This window comes from Cebus imitator, unplaced genomic scaffold (assembly GCF_001604975.1).
Source record: "Cebus imitator isolate Cc_AM_T3 unplaced genomic scaffold, Cebus_imitator-1.0 Scaffold326, whole genome shotgun sequence".
NCBI lineage: Eukaryota > Metazoa > Chordata > Mammalia > Primates > Cebidae > Cebus > Cebus imitator.
In genome coordinates, this window is record NW_016107641.1 from 843,230 (window position 1) to 858,094 (window position 14,865).

At 40.1% G+C, this 14,865-nt stretch overlaps 1 protein-coding gene across 6 annotated transcripts in view; it reads left to right on the top strand.

Annotated features, from left to right (window-relative positions):
* The first annotated feature begins 1,219 nt into the window (after positions 1-1,219).
* MAPK8 (mitogen-activated protein kinase 8) overlaps positions 1,220-14,865 on the top strand; it is a 121,856-nt gene continuing 108,210 nt past the window's right edge. For 5 of the 6 annotated variants that reach the window (XM_017504661.2, XM_017504658.2, XM_017504660.2 and 2 more), the window contains exons 1-2: positions 1,240-1,401; positions 2,677-2,870. The gene's annotated coding sequence lies outside the window, so the exon portion shown is untranslated. Of the gene's footprint in view, positions 1,402-2,676; positions 2,871-14,865 lie in introns of all 6 variants that reach the window. The other variant, XM_017504657.2, reaches the window with a different exon arrangement.

Sequence of the window (14,865 nt, forward strand, 5' to 3'; positions counted from 1 at the left end):
AAGGAGGGAGAGAGAAACTGGGAGGAGAATTAATGAATAATCACCTGTATGTTCCTTTTCAGAATCACCAGAAACAGGCCAGCCCAACATATATATATATATTATTTATAAAAATTATATTTATTATAAAAATAAATCATTATATATTTATAATATATAAATATGTAAATATTTATATATTTATTATATATTATATATGTAAATATTTATATATGTAAAATTTATATATGTAAATATTTATATATTTATTATTAAAGTAACTTACTTGTTTCCGATTGTGAACATAACTATTCCTCTCGGAAAACATGAGAAAATACCCAAAGTGTGAAAGAGAACCAAGTCACCCTTTATTCCATAGTCCAATGATGAACCACTTTTAACATAATTTGGTGTATTTCTTTCCAGGTTTTTTCTATGTGTATATATAGTATCTAAGTGGGATCATTCTATATATAAGGCCTGTTTTTTGCTTCTTTCTCTTAATGATACATTGTGAACATTTTTCTATGTTGTTAAGAATTCCTTGAACACATGGCGTTTAAATTGCTAAAATGTATTCTACCGAATGGATGTAGGTAATTTCCAGCCGTTGTTGGATATGTAAAGGGCTAGTCAATTTATCGCTTCTGTAGCATTTACACGCTTTGTGGGGCCTCAGAGGTAAGCCAGGTAATGCAAGGAATCTGGGAAGAGGTGGATTTGCAAGGAATCTCGGAGGACGTGGATTTTGGGAAAACAGGAGGCAGCTTTTCTCGGGCAGGTGAAGAGAACACTTATCCCTCTGTGGGTTGCTGGGACCCGGACAGGTGTCCTCACAATGGAACTACTGTCGGTCAAGGTAAACAGCTCTTCATCGCTCAGGTGTGTACGGAGTGGAAGAGTGCCTGTTCGCCGGGCACATTTGGCCTAAGCGCACCTGCCCTTCAACCTTGTGCCAGCGAGGCCCGAAGGCTTAAGCTAGGACCTGGCTACCGCTGCCAGCCAGATGCAGTCCCCTGGGGCCACGCGCCGCCACGTGCCGCCACAGGGCCCCGCCCCTGCCGCTCCTGGCCACGCCCCTCACCACCGCCCTCGGAGGCTCTCCCCGCGGCTCCGCCTCCAGGCGACCTCCGCAAGTCCTCTCGGCCCACTGGAGTAGCCCCGCCCCCGCAATCCAGGCCCCGGGGCTGCCCCGCCCCGCAGGCCGCTCGGGAAGCGCGGGGGCTGGGCCCTGCGCGATGACGTAGGCGGGCGTGCGCGGTGACGGCCCGCGTCCCTGTTACTCAGCGGAGCGGCTGAGGCCGGACGACGCGGCTCGGAACGCGGAGCCGCGAGCAGCGCTGGGTAGCGGCCGCGGCGACCGCCCGGACGGTCCCTGTCTCCGCTGGCGGGCTTCCCTGTCGCCGTTCGCTGCGCTGCCGGGTGAGTGCGGCGGGCGCCGCAGGGCCGGGGGCGGCCGGCGGCCCCGCCGTGTTTATGTTATTGTGCCGTAGCCGCCGCAGCCTTCTCAGCCGTGACCCCCTCCCGAGAGTGGGGGCGAGAGCGCGCGGCGGGCGGGGGCGGTGCGGGAACAATAGCGGCGCGGAGGCGGGGGCCGGACGAGGGGGCGTACGGCTGCGGGACCTGGGCGCGCTCCGCCGGCCGTGTCCGCCCGCCAGCCGCTGTGAGCCCCGCCCGCCTGTCCTCTCGCGTCCTCCTCGCGCGGGTCCTGCCTCCGAGTCGGGAGGAGAAAATGGAGCGGGGGGTGGGTGGCAAGTTCTGAAACACTTCGGCGAGGGTCGGATGGAGGCGTCTCCGCGGCCCGCCGCTCCCTGCCTGCCTCCCGGGCGGCGAGGAGCCAGGGAGAGCGCTCCTGCCGGCGGGTCCCCAAGCCTGCCCCGCGCCCATGGGGTCCGTATTTTGTTTCTCGGTGGTTTCTTTGTGCTAACGTTCTGGGCGAACGCAGGCAGCAGCGCTGAGAAGGGCCGGGGTGGCCTCCAGCTCTGGGCTGCGAGGCAGAGCCCAGGCCGGTGGTTCCGGCGGGAGGTGTCCACCCAGCTCGGCCCGAGCTTTAGTGGTCAGCGCGCATTTCTCTTGGGGGTCACTCGGTGGTGACCTTTTGACTTTTTCACCCCACCCTCCCATCTCTTTGTCTCACATTTGTGTTCCCAATTCAGAGATGGTAGAACCAAGGCCATTTTATAAAGTACCCTGATGAACACTTTTCATTTTTATTCCTGAAAGTTCCTCGCCTGGTCTTTACTGCGAATTTAATAACATGTTGACTACGTGTCATTGTCCAGTGATTACTATTTTTACCTCTGAAATTTAGTGATTTTTCCAGTAGAATTCTGGTCCATCAGTCCATTGTGTTTTGAGATAAGCATCCAGCAAGTACCTCCTTGGCAATTAGAACACCTGTTTTTTTCATTCATTCATTCATTCATTCAGCAGCTGTTTAGTAGCGTACCCAGATGAAGAGATTTGGTTTGAAGGCAAAGAGAAGTATCCTTTCATGGAAGAGGATGCTTTGAAGTATAATAGATGGACCTTTAAATGAGACAATTATGTAAGTCATGTCTGTAAAGGAAGGTATAGTTATATTCTGGGTCATTTTTTAAGCAGTATATCTGGAAGTACAAGTGTAATATTAGGAAGTAGAATTAGATTTGGTCTAAACATACAACAGCTTTTATTTCTAAACTTTATTTTTTCCAGTCTTGCAGCCTTACAGTCATTTGTAATGGTTACCTCAGATTCCCCTGCTGTGGTTAACGTTAAACCTAGGAGGTCAGATGCTCTAAGTGAACATGTTTAGTGCTGTGCCTGACAAAAGCAAGCAGTCAAAATGGGACTTCCTTGAGGGCAGGCCTGTCTTGCATCTGTTTCTCCACCACCTAGCCTGGAATATAGTAAGTGTTCAATAAAAGTCGGATTGATGAAAAGCTCTATAATTTATAGTATTTTAAATCAAACCTAAAAAAATGGTCTCCATAAAGTTTTGGAAGCTTCATGCTACTGTCACTTCAGATGGCTGAATGATCAGTTCATGTATATTATCTGTTACAATGACATGGGCTTTTGAATCACTTGTAGGTCATTAATTTTCCTAAAATAAAATCTTGTCTAAATGTTTTTTTAATATGATTAATAAACTAAAGCAGGTTGTGGGGTGTGTGTTTGTGTGTATGTACTAGTTTATGTATGTCTGTGTGTGTATGTATGTAATCTACACACAGGCACACATAAACTCATTTCAGTAGGGGTCTAAAATGATTGCATTTATCATTTCGTGAATATTATTTGAAAGGTTTTTGGTGACACTTTTGTGGAAAAGTGAGGGCAAAAGAAACCACATAAATGTTTTATTAGAAATATTTAATTTCTAATATTTTAGAAATGTTTACTTGAAATGTTTGATTTTAAGTTCTAACTTGTATTAACACAATTGGCACAAAATATAAGCCTAAAACTCAAAATAATTGATTTATCCAAGTTAAAGGTATTTTTCGCTCACGACTTAATACAGTTTAGCATTTGTTTTGGATTTGAAAGAATACAAAATGAGTGAATTAATGAGCTTATTATTTGATGTAAAATAGAAATGAAGAAATAAGAAAATGATACTTTTTAAAGATAAGGGATGAAAACCCTTGAGATACCAACCTTTCATTGGTTTACCTAAAGGATGTCATATTCTTGTGGGGGTTACTGACAGTCCGTTGGCAGTAGCTCACAGTAAGGCTATGTAAAGAACCAGAGTTATGTTATTTTGTTTTCCAAATTATTGGTTTTTAAAAATAGCCCTATTGCAATTTAATTGACATATCATAAAATTCACCCTTTATATACATTTCATTGGTCTTTAGTATATTCACAAAGTTGTGCATTGATCACCACCACTCATTCCAGAACATCACCCGAAGAAGAGGCACTATATCCATTAGCAGTCACTCAGAATTCCACTTCAAATTATGCTTTAAAGTAAGAAATATAGCATCGATTCTGTTAGTAAATATATTCCTTTAGTAAGTATGAAAAGGGCTCCTTTTAAATGTCCTGGAAACTATATCCTTCGTATTCCTTTAGATCCTGGGGGAAATGCCATTTGGAAAGGAAATTAGTGCAAGAATAAATTGTACACAAATTAATGTGGTTAGAATCTTAACTGTTTGCTCCATGCCTAATATTATGGAAGTGACCTTGTGAGGATGAGGTGTTCAGTGAAACACCTTGAAGTAATTTGTTGTTAAATGACTAGTTCCCAACTATCCTAGTACTAAGAAGTTGTTGAGTAGGAGCCTGCTACTTGTTGGTCCACTTTGCCAGTGGGTTGAATTTTGACGTATTTGAGTCATCTACATGGTTGAGATGCTTTGTTGCATGTTTAGAAATACAAAACATAATATTTTGACATTAAGATTCTAGCTCTCTAGAGGTCTCTGGTCAAGTCAATGGTATGGGTAGTAGCCTTTCTGATTCATGTAATCCAAGGAAGTCATTATAACCACGTAGCTTTATATATGAATCATTTGCCTATGCCAGTGAACTGTGATGCTGATTGTCTTAATCATGAGCTCTTTATCCGAACGTTTAGAAGCTTTGCATTCTTACTCTAATGCAGGTTAAGTTGAACTTTGATTTCAGAAATGAGTTGACTAAAAGGTAACAGGAGTATTGCAATTAAGAGTTGCCCTGTCATTCAGGTCAATAGGTGGAACTAAAGCAATCCAGGAATCAGACCTAGGTTCATTTCTCAGTTCTGCCATCTGGACTTTGTTATCAACAAGTTATGGAGCTTTAGGCAAGTGCTTTAGTTTTTTTGGCTTTAAAACTATAAACTGAGGCTGTCAGAAGTTTTTTTTTTAATAGAAGCGTTGTTCATCAGATAGGTGGTTCTTCAGAAAACATACTAGGACAAGAAGGACGATAATCAGAAGCCCAAATTAAGAACAGTAATCAAAATTAGAATTTTGTAATTTTGTAATTTTCAGAAGCAGAAAAAAATTGTTTAATTTTTTTTTCTCTAATATTCAGAGTTAGAAAACAAATGGAAGGCATCACCATACGCTAGAGATTCTTGGAAAGGTAGATTTTTATTTATTCCGCAGCATCGCGCCTTCTCACGAGACCCTATGCTCACAGAGACTTTGTAGAAGAAATAAAATGAAGAGATCATGATCCTCAGGAAAATTATAATCAAGGATGAGACTTAAGGCATCTCCAAACAGTGAATGTATGCTTTTTTAAAAGGTATATGTGATTGGAAGGCCGAGACAGATCACCAGGTCAGGAGTTCAAGACCAGCCTGGCCAAGATGATGAAACCCCGTATCTACTAAAAATGCAAAAATTAGCTGGGTGTGGTGGCAGACACCTGTAATCCCAGCTACTTGGGAGGCTGAGGCAGAGAATTACTTGAATCCACAAGAGGCGGAGGTTGCAGTGAGCTGAGATTGCGCCATGGCACTCCAGCCTGGGGACAGAGTGAGATTCCCGTCTCAAAAAAAAAATAGTTATATGAAAGGGCTCCCGCCAAGCAAAAGCCCACCTCACATCTCTGTGCAGGCCAAATTTCACTGAAATCCAGTTTTGAGAGAGAGTATGTGTGTGTGTGTGTGTATGTAGAAAGGAGACACCTTTTTGAAAAACTTAGTTGTGTGCGTGTGTGTGTATGTAGAGAGAGGAGACACCTTTTTGAAAAACTTAGTAGCTTCCATCCTTTTTCAAGGAGGTGGGTTATATCAGACATAGATACCTGCGTTTGCTGTTACCCTTTATTATATTTCCGATTTAGTCAAAATCTGCCATTCTTTAGAGAGTTAAGGAACCCAAACCTTATAGTGATTGCTAGCGTGGGTTTTAAGGTCAGCCCTGGGTTCTAATCCATGCTGCAATCTAACTAATTGAGTTAAAGTCTAGTTCAGGTTATATAACATATTTGGACCTGTTCTATTGTTTGTCAAATGAGAATAATAGTAGCACATAACCTTATAGGGCTGTGAGGTTTAAATAAGGTACTGCATATAAAGTGCCTGGCACTGGTATGGTGCGTGGAATGGTAGATACAAGTATTCAGGTAGATTTTGCTATTGTTATTACTTATTTTTAACTTTGAGCACATGTAAAATGCCAAGTAAACTTCAAATCAGTTTAATGCACAGTGTCCATTCTAATTCTCCAAAATATGCCATTTGTTTCACTCTGCATCTCTGGGGGGTTTATTTAAAATTTGATCATCTCATGTAATCTGAATTGACTGAGGTGATTTATTTGGACCAGATTTATCTGTCTTAAAATTTGGAAATGTTCCAAAAGCAAATATTGAAGGGAACATATTTGCCATTTTCATGATGTTTTGCCTTTTCCCACAGCAGAAAATTGCCTAAGCTTTCCTAGGTTTATTATAGACATCTAAAGGAATGAGAATTTAGGAGCTGGGAATAGCTTTATCATGTGACACATCTGAAGAAAATGTAATGCTGTCACATATTTTAAATGCAGTGTTGTTGGGGTCTTTGATTTTGTGAAGATTGCAAATTTGTCAAAGACCTGGTCACTACAACAATTCATTGAGGCCTGGAGGCCTCTTAAAAAATGAGGGAGATTATTTATTAGTACCACCTAGAAATATTTTCTTTTCAGTATTTTCTGTGTTTTTCTAAGTTTTCTGTGTAGCGTTTCCGGGATTATAATGGTAGATTAAATTTCTTGCTCCTTCTTGAGAGCAGCAAGTATGAGATGACACTGGTTTTACTTAGGCAGTATTTACTGAGCATTGCACTATACCAATGCAGGTATTCAATGATGTGGGAGCCAAAGGAAATAGAAGTGAGTCTCTATTCTCAGTGCTGAGTATAACTTGACAGAAGATAAGGATTAACATAAGCACAATTATGTCCTAACACAAGGTAGCAAATATTGTTAGTTATTTTATTGGGAATTTCTTTTGTCATTGGAGCATTTGGGGTCTTCCAAACCTTGTATCATCTCTTGCCCTGCATTTATACTCACTCGATAAACCTCAGAAAGCAAGGCATCTTCTTTTCTGATTCCTGGTTTAAGTTGAGAGTGTGGTTCAGATTAGTCAAAATCCAAATCATAAGAAAAGGCAAACCTTATAAATTCATTTTGGAATACAGCAGGTTATCAAATTAATTATATGAAAAACACGAAAACCAGCAGTAGAAAAGATGCTACTCAGGTACTGACCGGAGTTCTCAATCTCCTCTGTATTGAAGCTCTTTTGATGTAAGGCTAGATCTATACTAGAAATACTTTTTAAAGTCTTTCTCCCGTATTGAGAAGTATAGGCTTCACTGCTTTTTGGTGCTGAGAGACTGAAGCCCGCCACCCACCATATTTCTGGGAACACTAGAAAGGAAAAACAGCCACACATAAGCACTTGCTTTGCTTGGCAAGAAACATCAAAAACATTGATAAGATGCTATTTCCTAAAAGCCATTAATTGGGTAGAAAGTCACCATTTTCTGACTTCTTCCAGAAAGTATGGCTCTCTGCCTTTTAGCTGCCATTGGGTCAACCAGATGTAAGATAAGGAAAAGCTGCTGCTGTATGGATGTCCCTGTGACTTGAGAAAGGGTCACGTCACTTTTCAGTTAACAAAAACCAAAGCATCTAGTTTTATCTGTTACTGCTGATAATTTAAAAGTCTTAATGTTTTACTTTGTTTACATTTCATTTATATTTTACTAAGTAGGAATGAATTCACTTTGATTCAAAATTCGAAAGATTTAAAAAGATAAAAAATCCCCTTTTCTACTCTGTGTAGCCACCTAGTTCCTCTACCTAGAAACTGTTAAATTTCCTGTGAATCCTTCCAAAGATAGTTTATATATGTGTAAGTATATAATCCTTTGTTCAAAATCCTTGGTCCAGATGTATTTTAGAATTAAGGTTTCTGTTTCTGGAATTGTATTAAGTGTATCTATCATAATATGATAGTGCATCTACCATATTATCCAAAATCCCTAGTAAGAGGTGGTAGCCTCATAATTAAACATATTAATATTTCTGTACAGAAATAGGCCAGGCGTGGTGGCTCACACCTGTAATCCCAGCACTTTGGGGAACTGAGGCAGGTGGTTCAGTTGAGGTCAGGAGTTCCAGACCACCATGGCCAACATAAGTGAAACCCCATGTCTACTAAAAATACAAAAATCAGCCAGACATGGTAGCAGGCGCCTATAACCTCAGCTACTCAGGAGGCTGAGGCAGGAGAATCTCTTGAACATGGGAGGCAGGGGTTGCAGTGAGCTGAGATCATGCCACTACACTCCATCCTGGGTGACAGAGGTGAGAGTATGTCTCAAAACATACAGACAAAAACAAATAAAGATATTAATATTTTTGTAAAAGCATAAATAGTACAAGTGGGGTAACTAAAGATTATAAAGTCTTATGCTACATCTTGTCAGGTTTTGCCATAAACTATGTTTGTACGAAACTTATTTTAAAAACGTGTTTTTCATAGCTTTATGGATTTTTTGCCAATGAAGGTGTCATACATATGTACAGTACTATATAGCCTCTGTTCTGCTCCCTCCCTTTTTATTTAATCTAAGTTGTTGCATGCAATATATAGCTTTTTTGTTTGCTTTTTTGTTTGTTTTTTGAGATGGAGTCTCACTCTTGTTGCTCAGACTGGACTGCAGTGGCACGACCTCGGTTCACTGCAACCTCTGCCTCCCAGGTTCAAGTGATTCTCCTGCCTCAGCCTCCTGAGTAGCTGGGATTACAGGTACGCGCCACCATGCCTGGCTAATTTTTGTATTTTTAGTAGAAACAGGGTTTCACCATGTTGGCCAGGCTGGTCTCCAACTCCTGATCTCAGGTGATCCGCCCGCCTCGGCCTCCCAAAGTGCTGGGATTACAGCACCACACCTACCCTGCTTTTTTGTTTTAACTTAATATAGCTGGGAGATTATTTTATAACAGTCATATCAGTATGTAAAAGCATGCTTTTTTAACATCTTTGTGGTATTCCATTTGTCTCAGTCTGTTTGGGTGGCTGTATCAAAATACCATTGATTGAGTGGTTTAAGCAACAGAAATTTATTTCTCACAGTTCTGGAGGTTGGGAAGTTCAAGGTTAGGCCACTTAGTCAATTTGGTTGCCTGGTGAGAGCCTTATTCCTGGCTTTATATGTGGCTGGTTTCTGGATTTATCCTCACATGGCCCAGAAGAGCTCTGTTGTCTTTCTCTTCCTATCATGGGAGCTCCATCCTCATGATCTAATGTAATTGTTACCTCCTAATGGTCTCCCCTCCAAATACTATCAAGTTGGCAGGTAGGGCTTCAACATATGAATTTGGAGGGACGTAGAGAGCCCATAACATCGTTATACTGGTGTACCATTTATTTAACTCCTTTTTAATGTATATTTAGGTAGTTTTCAGACTTTGGCTATCAAAAGCCATGGTGCAGTGGATTACCTTGTACATACGTCATGTTGCACTTTAAACATATAGGATAAATTTCCAGAGGTGGAATTCCTAGGCCAGAGTATGTGCATTTGTAATTTTATGTATTGCTGAAGTGTAGCCTGTAGAGGTTGTCCAACTTCCTTCCATTCCACCAGCACTGTGTAAGGATGCCTACTTCTTATTACCCTTAAACATCTTTTATCTTTTAAGGGCTGTTTGTATTTTCTTTATTTTGAACTGTCCTTGTCTTTGTATATTTTTCTGTTGCTTTGTTGCTCATTTCTCTATATTTGTAGGATTAATTTTACAAATTGGCTCCGTGCTATTTTTTGCAAATGTTTTTCCCCAATTTGTTGTTTTCCTTTCTATGGTAGAATATTATGTATGGTTCCAACTTTATCTTCTTCACCAGATGACCATCCAGTTGCCCCAACACCATTTATTAAATAATCCATCTTTGTCTTACTAATTTAAAATATCACCTTTACCATTTACAAAATTTCCACGTATATTTGGTACCATTGGTTCGATTGACCCACCTTCCCGTTTGGGAACCAAGCCATCCTGTTTTTATTAGTGTAGTTTATGCTGTGTTTTCTGTTAGTGCTAATTCCCTTTTATTTCTCTTCCTTTTCAGAAGCTTTTGTCTGGCTTCTATCTTGTTTATTTTATATGAACTTTTAGAAACAACCTGTCTAGCTAGTCTGTACTCCTTTGCCAGTCTTTCTGTTGGAATCCCTGTATATTTTATTTTATTGTGGTAAAATTGTGTACAATTAGATGCACAAGCATTACAGCCCAATAAGTTTGCCTGTGTGTACACTTGTGCAGCCCCAGATCAAAATACTGAACACTTCCATCACCCAGAAGCTTTTCTTACATCTTTTCAAGTTACTTTTCTTCCCAGTGATTGACTTCTATTACATGGATTCAGTTTACTGTTAGGATTTCTTCGTATTTATAAAATAATTGATGGCTTTATGATGTTGTATCTTTATATCCAAGAATAGGAAAAACTCAACGTTTTCATTTGTCGAAGTCTCATTTTGGGTTCCTGATAGCATTTTTTTAGACATTAAAAATAATGTTTTGGTTTTTTTTTTTTTTTTTTTTTTTTTTTTTTTTTTTTTTTTTTTTTTTTTTTTTTTTTTTTTTTTTTTTTTTTTTTTTTTTTTTCCACTGCTGGAAATGGCATCTTTTTTTCCATTTTATCTTCTATCTGGTTATATGTAAGAAAGCTTTTTATTTTGTATATTAGTTAGCATTTTACATATTATATAATAAGCCCCTTTTATTATTTCTAGTAGTTTTGTAGTTGAATTTTTTATTTTTCCAATATGTCATGCCAGCTTTTTTTGTTTCCTTTGATTTTTACCCCCTCCCTCCCCCAAGTTTTTATATCCCTATATTTTTTCTTACGCATTTGTAGTGGTGATTTTAGAAGATTATAGTTTTCCTCCATTATATGTAAAACGAGCCAAAATATCTGTTTATCTGTTGAGTATTTAAAGGTTGTGAATGATAATGAAATTGCGGAGGAATTATGGGAATACTTAAAGTAGTGTAAAGTTTTCTCTCTAAATTAAATGTAACTTGAAATGAATTGTGGTTTTCAAAATGTTAAATAGATAAGTCAGGAATCACTTGATAGCTAATGTAGGATTAGCAGTTAACTGCCTTGTCTCTCATTTGATAATATAGTTGTGCACCACATGACGAGGTTTTGGTCAATGATAGACCTCATATGTAAGAGTGGTCCCATAAAATTATACCATATTTTTACTGTATTTTTTCTATGATTGGATACACACATACTTCCCATTGTGTTAAAGTCGCCTGCAATATTCAGTACGGTAACATGCTGTACAGGTTTGTAGCCTAGGGTCAATAGGCTGTACCATATTATAGACTATGTTGGTGTAAGTACATTCCATGATGTTTGCACAGTGATGAAATGGCCTAATGATGCATTTCTCAGAAGGTACCTTGTCCTTAAGCAAGGTATGACTATACATATAGGCTGCTTTCTATGTGCTTAGCACCCACAGGCAACTCCCAGAAATATAATTTGAACAGTGTCAGCGTACTGTCAAGGCAGAGGTCAAGATATGTGGAAGTATGAAGTGAATGAGTGTGAATGTAGGCAGGAGGATCTTAAGCTTGGAAAAATGCAAAAATCAGCAAGTCAGGAAAGCACAGGAGTGAGAGGGTGCAGAGTGAGTTTGATTTGGCAATTGGGTTTGAGGCAGGTCACTCATCCTTATAAAATTATATGGTAGTTAATTGAAGATACTTAGCTGAACTTCAGTAGGTCTCTTTGCTTAATGGAGTAACTACATAGTTCATTTTCTCTTCCCCTGCTCCCACCAAAAAGCTAAGGCAGTTTGCTACCTAAGGAGCCATGTATTGTTAAGTAAGCTAGAAACAGAAAGTTAGAACCTAGGGTAAACAAGAATCCAGACTATTCTAATGATACAAGAGCTAATACCTTGGTGCCTGTCATATACCAGGCACTGTTCTTGTGCTTTATGTACGTTAAATTGTTTAAGCATCACACAACAACTCTACAAGGTGGCCACGGTATGCCCATTTTATATATGAGGAAACAGGCATAGAAAGATTATATGGGAAGTTGTTGGTGATTTTATTGGACAGTTTTGTTAAAATGGGAAGAAAGAAGCCAAGTTGAAGATGGTTAAACAAAGAATGAATGATTTTTTTTTGTTTGTTTAAAAGATAGAGTCTCCCTCTGTTGCCCAAGCCGGAGTGCTGTGGTGTGATCATAGCTCATTGCAGCCTTAAACTCCTGGGCTCAAGTGGATCTTCCTGTTTCAGCCTCCTGAGTAGCTGGAACTACAGGCACATACCACCATGCCTGACTCATTTTTTAATTTTTTTGTAAAGATGAGGTCTCACTATGTTGCCCAGGCTGGTCTCAAACTCCTGGCCTCATGTGATCTTCCCACATCGACCACCCAAAGTGCTGGGATTATAGGTGTGAGCAACCACGCCCAGCCCGTGAATGAAACACTTTGAAAAAGGGTGAAAAATGAGCAACTGGTGACACAGTGGATGTAGACAGCTCTTTTAAGATTAGCTCTGAAGTGAACAAAGAAATGGGTTGGTAGATAAAGGAAATTGTGTGGCTCAGAGAGTGAAAATGACACTGCTATATGTAGGAAAGGGGATGCAGAGCACAGGTAGAGAATTTGCCCTCATTAGAGGAGAGATCTTTTCCATCAAACAGGAGGAAATGCAGAAAAGTTGTGTGCCCTTGTGAGGAGGTTTGGTGGTTGGAAGATGAAGGCTTATTCTCTTGGCTTTCATCTTCTCTTGTGGTTTCTGTTTGCTCGATGAAGTATGAAATTCATACAGGCAGAAAGGGATTGGAGTGTGGGGAGTTTGAAGCAGTTTGCCAAGAAGTATTGATTGTTCATTTAAGGTTTAAAATCCTGAATTTAAAGTGATACTGGTTAGCCTGGTTATGTGATTCTACCCCCCCCCATCATTATTTAACTAGTTAGTTGCAGACACAGATAAGGCAGGTAGTTGGATTTACTCAGGGTGAGATTTTGCCAGGTGTGTTAGAGTTCTCCAGAGAAACAGAACCAGTTGGAGTTTTAGATAGACCGAGATTTTAAGGAATTTATTTTTGTGAAGGCTGCCAAGTCTGAAATCTGGAGAGCAAGCAGGAAATTCTTGGTCAGGAGTTAATACTGCAGTTGTGAGGCAGAATTTTGTTTTCTCAGGGAAACTTGTTTTTGCTATTAAAGCCTGATCAAGTGATTGGGTGAGGCCTACCCACAGTATCAAGGATAAGCTTTTGTACTTAAACTTGACGGTTTGTAGATATTAATCACATCTACAAAATACCTTCACAACAACGACATTAGTGACTGAATAACTGGGTACTACAGCCTAGCCAAATTGACACATAAAACTAACCATCACACCAGATCAGTACAAAAGAAGGAAAAGACAAGGGAATGCTTATTGTGGGTGGTGGTTGAGTGTGTAACTGGCCACAGGATTTGAGTAAGTTAATTTGGAAGATTGAATGCCATGGTCAGAGTGGGATACCTGAAAGAGAGATTTCACAAGTATGATAATTACTGACATTAATAATGCTCAGGACAACCTTGGATGTGGGCTGCTGAGGTGGAATTGAGAGACAAGTCATGAACGTGAGGAGGCCAATGAGTTCAAGAGTCTAAGGTGTTAAAAAAGGGTCAGTCTGCATGAATGGTGAAATCAGCAAATAGTGAGGGGAGTAAGGACATATAAACCAGTTGCTAATGCCTTCAGTGAATAAGGAAGATTTGGAGGGAGAATAGATGACAATAAGAAAGGGTAAAGGTGGTGTAATAGGCTAAGTTTGCTTGTCACAAATTGGAAATTTCAGGAGGCCAAGTAAAGGAATTAGAAGTTTGAGTCAATGAAGGAATTTGACTCAATGAAGAATTGAGTCAAATGGAGGGTGTACATAGCAGTATGGCAGTGAGAATTTAGGGAATAGAAGCTAACCAGGGAGAGCTGGACTTTTTCTGGTGACTGTAAGCAGGGATGTGAGGTATGAAGGGATTAGTCCTGATACAGAAGATGGTGGGTATCAGTTCTAGTGTTGTAGGACTCTGTGGCAGTGCTTTCAAATTGTTAGTCATGACCCATTAGTAGTTTATAGAATGAATTAAGGAGATCAAAACTTCTGTTATGTTTTTAAAAGAAATGAGTCTGTCGTGTAATAAGGGGCTAAGAATTTTTTAAATGTTTTTATTGAAATATAAATCACATACCATTACAGTTACCCATTTGAAATATATAGCCCAAAGCTTTTTTAGTATATTCCCAGAATAAATGGAGCCATTATCACAACCTAACTTTGGAATATGTTTGTCACCCCAGAAAGTAACCTCATGCTCACTAGCAGTCACTCCCCATTTCTCCAACTCTCCCTGGCCCCAAGCAACTGCTTACCTGTTTTCCTCTCTATAGTTTTGCTCATTCTGTCTCTCCTTTTCTTTTTTTTTTGAGATGAAGGCTTGCTCGGTCGCCCAGGCTGGAGTACAGTGGCGTGATCCTGGCTCACTACAACTTCTACCTCCTAGGTTTAAGCAGTTCTCCTGCCTCAGCCTCCCAAGTAGGTGCAATTACAGGCACCTGCCACCAGCCCTGGCTAACTTTTTTGTATTTTTAGTAGAGACAGGGTTTCACCATGTTGGCTAGGCTGGTCTTGAGCTCCTGACCTCAGGTGATCTGCCCACCTCAGCCTCCAAAAGTGCTGGGCTTACAGGTGTGAGCCATTGTGCCCAGTGCATTCTGAATATCTCATGTAAGTGGAATCATAGTGTGTGATCTTTCGTGACTGGCTTAGTTCACGTAGCATGATGTTTTTGAGGTTCATCTATCAGTATTTCATTTGTTTTTTCTTTTCCTTTCCTTTCCTTTCTTTTCTCTTTTTTTT